Source organism: Staurois parvus, unplaced genomic scaffold (assembly GCF_062004578.1).
Source record: "Staurois parvus isolate SC_StPar_1 unplaced genomic scaffold, SC_StPar_1.0 ptg001593l, whole genome shotgun sequence".
Classification (NCBI taxonomy): domain Eukaryota; kingdom Metazoa; phylum Chordata; class Amphibia; order Anura; family Ranidae; genus Staurois; species Staurois parvus.
Window position 1 is genome coordinate 59320 of NW_028319389.1, and position 8181 is coordinate 67500.

The 8181-nt window shown below is 37.7% G+C and overlaps 1 protein-coding gene across 1 annotated transcript in view; it reads left to right on the top strand.

The window, feature by feature from the left end:
* The first annotated feature begins 4183 nt into the window (after positions 1-4183).
* Positions 4184-8181, top strand: part of IL11RA (interleukin 11 receptor subunit alpha) — a 111570-nt gene continuing 107572 nt past the window's right edge. The window contains exon 1 of the mRNA XM_089662968.1: positions 4184-4358. The gene's annotated coding sequence lies outside the window, so the exon portion shown is untranslated. The remainder of the gene's footprint in view (positions 4359-8181) is intronic.

Here is an 8181-nt window from a genome sequence, read left to right on the forward strand (position 1 = left end):
CTCGGAGTTTCTTCCTCTCAGGAGCACAAGAGATCGGGGAAAGTTCTGTTCCATTATCAGCCAGGAGGGGAATTTCCCTTCATTCTAGATTGTCAGCACTGCGTACGAAGATCAGGGACTAGCGGTCCGTGTTGGAGGACGGCGTCTGGCAGCATCTTCTGGGGTCTCGGCATTATGTATTTTGTCTATCAATGGATTCCAAGTGTCACAATGTATCTTTTTCAGTTTTGGATAAAGTGGAAAGAGATCAGAACCCCGGTTTGGCAGTACTCGGGTTGTTGGTTCGAATTCCAACCACAGCACCACCTGCCTGGAGTTTTCATGTTCTCCCTGTGCCTGCGTGGGTTTCCTCCGGTTACTCCGGTTTCCTCCCACTCTCCAAAGACATGCTGAGAGGTGAATTGGCTCCTGTCTAGGTTGTCCCTAGTATGTATGAATGTGTTAGGGAACCTTAGATTGTACTCCAATGGGGAACACTAGTTCTGGTGACATCCAGGGATTCCCTCACCTTTTGAGGGATTTTCTCTCACTTCCTCTTTTGGCTGTGGGACAGGAAGTGAAGGGGAATCCCTGCAAGAGGGGAAATCCTAAATTTCAGGTTGTCGCCAGAAGAGGAAAAGAGGGGAAATCTACCAATCAAGACACTGGTGACAACCAGGGATTCCTGTACTTGGGCGGAGTTTTCTCTCATATCTTGCTTTGAGTACGAGACAGGAAGTGAGGGGAAATCTCCCCGATTGGGAAACACAATATACTGTGTGTATATATATTTATATACATGAGACTACAAATCCCATCATCCCTCTGTCTCTGGGAGCCGTGTCTGTGGCTGTCAGAGTCTTCCAATGATGGAGACATTGATGTAAGGGGGCACTCTGATGGGGACACTGATGTAAGGGGGGCTCTGATGGGGACACTGATGTAAGGGGGCACTCTGATGGGGACATTGATGTAAGGGGGGCTCTGATGGGGACACTGATGTAAGGGGGCACTCTGATGGGGACACTGATGTAAGGGGGCACTCTGATGGGGACACTGATGTAAGGGGGGCTCTGATGGGCACACTGATGTAAAGGCGGCTTTGATGGGGACACTGATGTAAGGGGGCACTCTGATGGGGACATTGATGTAAGGGGGGCTCTGATGGGGACACTGATGTAAGGGGGCACTCTGATGGGGACACTGATGTAAGGGGGCTCTCTGATGGGGACACTGATGTAAGGGGGCACTCTGATGGGGACACTGATGTAAGGGGGGCTCTGATGGGGACACTGATGTAAGGGGGGCTCTGATGGGGACACTGATGTAAGGGGGCACTCTGATGGGGACATTGATGTAAGGGGGCTCTGATGGGGACACTGATGTAAGGGGGCACTCTGATGGGGACACTGATGTAAGGGGGCACTCTGATGGGGACATTGATGTAAGGGGGGCTCTGATGGGGACACTGATGTAAGGGGGCACTCTGATGGGGACACTGATGTAAGGGGGCACTCTGATGGGGACACTGATGTAAGGGGGCACTCTGATGGGGATACTGATGTAAGGGGGGCTCTGATGAGGACACTGATGTAAGGGGGCACTCTGATGGGGACATCAATGCATAATTGTTTTAACGTGTCGGGGACATTTGCCTAAAAAAAAAAAATGATGCATCAATCAACAAAAAAAAAAAAATAATTAAGCATTAATCAACATTTTCTCGAATTTCCCTATATTTTTACATGTCTGGGAAAATTGCCTTAAAAAAAATTAGGGAAATTTGAGAAAATTGTGATTAATGCATAATTATTTTTACGTGCCGTGGAAATTTGCCTAAAAAAAAAATAATTATGCATTAATCAACACTTTCTCAAATGTCCCTATATTTTTACGTGTCGGGGAAATTTGCCTAACAAAAAAAAATAGAGAGAAATTCGAGAAAATTGTGATTCCTGCATAATTATTTTTACGTGTCGGGGAAATTTGCCTAACAAAAAAAAAATAATTATGCATTAATCAAAATGTTCTAAAATGTCCCTATATTTTTACGTGTTGGTGAAATTTGCCTAAAAAAAATAAAATAGAGAGAAATTCGAGAAAATTGTGATTAATGCATAATTATTTTTATGTGTCGGGGAAATTTGCCTAACGAAAAAAAAAGGGAGAAATTCAAGAAAATTGTGATTAATGCATAATTGTTTTTTCGTGTCGGGGAAATTTGCCTAAAAAAAAAAAAAATAATTATGCATTAATCAAAATGTTATAAAATGTCCCTATATTTTTACGTGTTGGTGAAATTTGCCTAAAAAAAAAAATAGAGAGAAATTTGAGAAATTGTGATTAATACATAATTATTTTTTCGTTTCGGGGAAATTTGCCTAAAAAAAAAAATAATTATGCGTTAATCAAAATATTCTAAAATTTCCCTATATTTTTATGCGTCGGGGAAATTTGCCTAAAAAAGAACAAAAAAAATAATAATTAAGCATTAATCAACATTTTCTCGAATTTCCCTATATTTTTACGCGTTGGGGAAATTTGCCTAAAAATAAATTAGGGAAATTTGAGAAAATTGTGATTAATGCATAATTATTTTTACGTGTCGGGGAAATTTGCCTAAAAAAAAAAAAAATAATTATGCATTAATCAACACTTTCTCAAATGTCCCTATATTTTTACGTGTCGGGGAAATTTGCCTAACAAAAAAAAAATAATAATTATGCATTAATCAAAATGTTCTCAAATGTCCCTATATTTTTACGCGTCGGGGAAATTTGCCTAAAAGAAAAAATAATTATGCATTAATCAAAATGTTCCAAAATATCCCTATATTTTTTCGTGTCGGGGAAATTTGCCTAACAAAAAAAAATAGAGAGAAATTCGAGAAAATTGTGATTAATGCATAATTATTTTTACGTGTCAAGGAAATTTGCCTAACGAAAAAAAAGGGAGAAATTCAAGAAAATTGTGATTAATGCATAATTTTTTTTTTTCGTGTCGGGGAAATTTGCCTAAAAAAAAAAAAAATAATTATGCAATAATCAAAATGTTATAAAATGTCCCTATATTTTTACGTGTTGGTGAAATTTGCCTAAAAAAAAAATAGAGAGAAATTTGAGAAATTGTGATTAATGCATAATTATTTTTATGGTTCGGGGAAATTTGCCTAAAAAAAAAAAAAAATTATGCATTATTAAACATTTTCTCAAATTTCCCTATATTTTTATGTGTCGGGGAAATTTGCCTAAAAAAAAAAAATAATAAAATAATTATGCATTAATCAAAATGTTCCAAAATATCCCTATATTTTTTCGTGTCAGGGAAATTTGCCTAACAAAAAAAATAGAGAGAAATTCGAGAAAATTGTGATTAATGCATAATTATTTTTACGTGTCGGGGAAATTTGCCAAAAAAAAAAAAATAATTATGCAATAATCAAAATGTTATAAAATGTCCCTATATTTTTACGTGTTGGTGAAATTTGCCTAAAAAAAAAAAAATAGAGAGAAATTTGAGAAATTGTGATTAATGCATAATTATTTTTACGGTTCGGGGAAATTTGCCTTGAAAAAAAAAAAAATTATGCATTATTAAACATTTTCTCAAATTTCCCTATATTTTTATGTGTCGGGGAAATTTGCCTAAAAAAAAAAAAAAAAAAAATAATTATGCATTAATCAAAATGTTCCAAAATATCCCTATATTTTTTCGTGTCAGGGAAATTTGCCTAACAAAAAAAAATAGAGAGAAATTCGAGAAAATTGTGATTAATGCATAATTATTTTTACGTGTCGGGGAAATTTGCCAAAAAAAAAAAAATAATTATGTATTAATCAAAATGTTCTAAAATGTCCCTATATTTTTACGTGTCGGTGAAATTTGCCTAAAAGAAAAAAAAAATTATAGGAAAATTCGAGAAAATTGTAATTAATGCATAATTAATTTTTTTTTTATTTCAAAATTTCGTCTGCAAAAAAATTTTCCATTCGTGCCTCCTTGTGATTTTTCATTGAAGCTGTGTGTATAGCAGAGCGTAGTATTTGTGCTGCATAGCAGAGCTCTGTGTGAGTGTTGGAGGGGGGGGGGGGGGGAGTGCGGCTGGAGTTGGCAGCACAGAAGGTCTTGCTCGATTTCCCCCCCCCCCCTTGCACCTCCACTCGGCTCCGGCTCTTGGCTGGGGCCCAGAAGGCCGGGTTCAGGTTTCAGTCCTTGCAGGGAGGGGGCTTTGCCTGGCAGGATTCTTCATTCTCTCATATTTCTATTTTTCTTCTCGTTTCGTTCGAGTTTTTTGGAGCTTTTTTTCCAAAGCACAGAAAGTCGCGATCGTCTGCGGAGCCCGGATCCGCTACCATGCGCCGCTCTTCGGGGAGGTGAAGGTAAGAGGACCTGTCTGCCGAAGAGGAGGATGGGGTAGAGGGGACTTGGGGGGGGGGGGGAGGACGAGGCTGGGGAGGATTTAAATCCGAGGAGCGAGGACTCAGCGACTTCATCCCGCCACCATTCTAAACGTATTTCTATCGAACGTTCCTGATTTTTTTCTGACGGATATTCCGAAAACTCTGTCTATGGGTATCAAGGAAAAAAATTCTGGATCTGTCTGTGGCTCCTACTGTTGCTGCAAATTTTCCGCCCCAACTCTTGCTGGGGGAATTCAGAATTCCAGCGTTCTGAGAAATCTCTATGTTGCTTCAGATCGTTCGTTATCTTTTCATCGTCTATAAAGCTTCGGGGTGAATTCTAAAAATAAATAAAAAAAAAAAAATCATCGTAGCTTTTCCTCCGTAGCAGCCGCACAGCAATTTGTTCTGCTGGGGAACCATCGAATGTTCTCCGGCTGTATTCCCTGCAGATCGAATGTGAATGGGAGGTCAATACCGAAGGATGGCCGCTAGATGGCGCTGATTAACATGTGACGTAACTGAGCTCTTCAGCGCCATCTGATGGCCATAGGATGATGGTTTTCACCAGTCACACATTCGAATATAACCCGAGAACATTTGATTCTGAACGAACGTGCGAATGTATGAGTGTGCGAATGTACGAATGTACGAATGTACGAATGTGCGAATGTACAAACGTGAAAATGTACGAATGTGCGAATGTATGAGTGTGCGAATGTATGAATGTGCGAATGTACGAATGTATGAATGTATGAATGTGTGAATGTACGAATGTGCGAATGTACAAACGTGCGAATGTTCGAATGTACGAATGTATGAGTGTGCGAATGTACGAAAGTACGAATGTGAGAATGTACGAATGTGCGAATGTGAGAATGTACAAACGTGCAAATGTTCGAATGTATGAATGTATGAATGTGCGAATGTTCGAATGTATGAATGCATGAATGTATGAGTGTGTGAATGTACGAATGTGCGAATGTATGAATGTACGAATGTATGAATGTGCGAATGTATGAATGTATGAATGTATGAATGTGCGAATGTACGAATGTATGAATGTACGAATGTGGGAATGTATGAGTGTGCGAATGTACTAATGTGTGAATGTGCGAATGTACGAATGTGCGAATGTGAGAACGTACTAATGTACAAATGTGAGAATGTACGAATGTGCGAATGTGAGAATGTACGAATGTGCGAATGTATGAGTGTGAGAATGTGAGAACGTACTAATGTACGAATGTGAGAATGTACGAATGTACAAATGTGAGAACGTACGAATGTACAAATGTGAGAACGTACGAATGTACAAATGTGAGAATGTACGAATGTGCGAATGTATGAATGTGCGAATGTATGAGTGTGAGAATGTGAGAATGTACGAATGTACAAATGTGAGAACGTACGAATGTACAAATGTGAGAATGTACGAATGTGCGAATGTATGAATGTGCGAATGTATGAGTGTGAGAATGTGAGAATGTACGAATGTGTGAATGTATGAATGTGCGAATGTACGAATGTGAGAATGTTCGAAGATGAGCAAATGGGAATGGAATTTTTTTTTTTTTATTATTATAGATCTGTGTGATGCATTTTTATTAGAGTTTTGAGATCTCTGAATTCTCTTCTTATTTGTCCTCATGAGGACGACGTTTTGTTCGCTGCTTCAGAAATACAACACGGCGCCGCTCCGGGACTGAAAGGGTTTTGTATTTTACATACTGAGCAGGTTCAATCTCAATTCCATTTTTAGTACTTTTTTTTTTTCATTTTTGAGTTTAGTCGTTTCTAAGACTTTTTCAGTCCATTTTAAGCAGTTTGTGACCTATTTTTAAAGCAGTTTTCAGTCCTTTTTTTGGGCAGTTTTCAGTCCTTTTTTGGGGGCAGTTTTTTTTACCTTTTTAAAGCAGTTTTTACCTTTTTTAAGCAGTTTTCAGTTTATTCCAAGCAATTCTCAGTCCTTTTTTTGGGCAGTTTTTTTACCTTTTTTAAGCAGTTTTTACCTTTTTTAAGCAGTTTTCAGTCTATTCCAATCAGTTTTCAGTCCATTTTTGGGCAGTTTTCAGTCCGTTTTAGGCAGTTTGTGACCTTTTTAAAGCACTTTTCAGTATATTTTAAGCAGTTTTTGATCATTTAGGCAGTTTTCAGTCCCTTCTAAGAAGTTTTCAGATCTTTTGTTAGGCAGCCTTCAGTCCTTTTCTTCAGCAGTTTTCTTGCTTTTTTAAGCCATTTCCAGTCCCCAGTTTTCTGTCTGCTAGATGTTTTCAGACCTTTTTATAAGCAGCTTTCAGCTTTTTTTCCCAGCAGTTTTCATTCCTTTTTAAGCCATTTTTAGTCCAGTTTGTAGGCTGTTTTCAGCCTGTTTTAAACACTTTTTGGTCCTTTTTAATGTTTGTAATCCTTATTTTCTGCACCTTCTAGTTTTACACAGAAGGGAGATTAAGAAGGGATGATTTTGGTATTCTTTAAAAGGAAGACGAGCAACTTACAGAGCAGTGATTAAAGTTCCATTTTTAGCTGTTCATGTTTGAGCAGTTCATTCTAAGCAGTTTTTGGTCCTTTTTAATGCTGTTTTTATTCTGTTTTTAAGCAATTTTCAGTCCTTTTGTTAGGCAGTTTTTAGTCTTTTCTACGTAGTTTTCAATCATTTTTAAGCAGATTTTTAAAGTATTTTTTAGCAGTTTTTCCATCTGCTCTCAGTAGTTTTGGTCCTTTTTTAAGCAATTGCAGTCTTTTTTAGGCAGTTTTAAATTTTCAGTCCGTTGTACAGCAGTTTTCAGTCCTTTTTCAGTCTATTCTGAGCAGTTTTAGTACTTTTGTTATGCAGTTTTTACTCCTTTTTCAAACAGTTTTCAATCCTTTTTTAAGCAGTTTTTAGTCCAGTCTATGCAGTTTTTCATCCTTTTTTGGTGGCAGTTTTCAGTCCAATCAAAGTAGTTTTTTTTTTTGAAAATTCTCTTTATTGAGTTATAAAGTAGAGAGTACAAAACAAAGCCTATTGGGCATACCCAGGCTTGATCAACTCACAAATAATAATAGCAAAAAGAAAAACAAACAAAAGGAGAAACATAACAAAGCAGTTTTTTTAAGCAGTGTTTAATTTTAAATTTTTTTTTAAAGCTGTGTTTATTTTTATTTTTTTTTTTCAGCAGTTTACGGTCTTTTTAATCTAAGCAGTTTTTGTTCTTTTTTTCAGGCAGTGTTCAGTCCATTATAAGCACCTTTTGATCCTTTTTTTAAAGCAGTTTTTAATTTTTTCTTGGCACCTTACAGTGCATTTTTCACGGCTTTCATTCCACACTTTCTAGCTTTAAACAAAAGGTTTGGAAAATGAAGATGGAATAATATTGGTATTCTTTATTTAAGCTGCAGTGAAAATATTTTCTCTTTACTGTTTCTGATTTTAGGAATACAATTCTTCATTTGCACGTGGCTTTAGTGAACTGCATGTCATACAGGGACGAGGTAGACTATGACCTAGACCAGCCCTTTCAACCAGGGTACCCAGGCGCCCTGGGGTGCCTTTGGGTTTCTTCAGGGGTGCTTTGGCAAAATGCCAAAAAATTGTATATGAACCAGCAGGTGGTTCAAGCCTGCCTTTAGTTACACAAAGCCACAGGTTTTCATTGTGCAATATTACAACTTTATAGACACCGGCAACATAACAATAAGTGATGTCATCAGTTGATATGAAGGACATTAAGCACCAGCACAGCATCCTTGGTTGCCCCTCCTCTGCCCTTCTCCATCAGCACTGGAGTCACATTAGCAGAGTGAGAGAGAGCAACTGGAG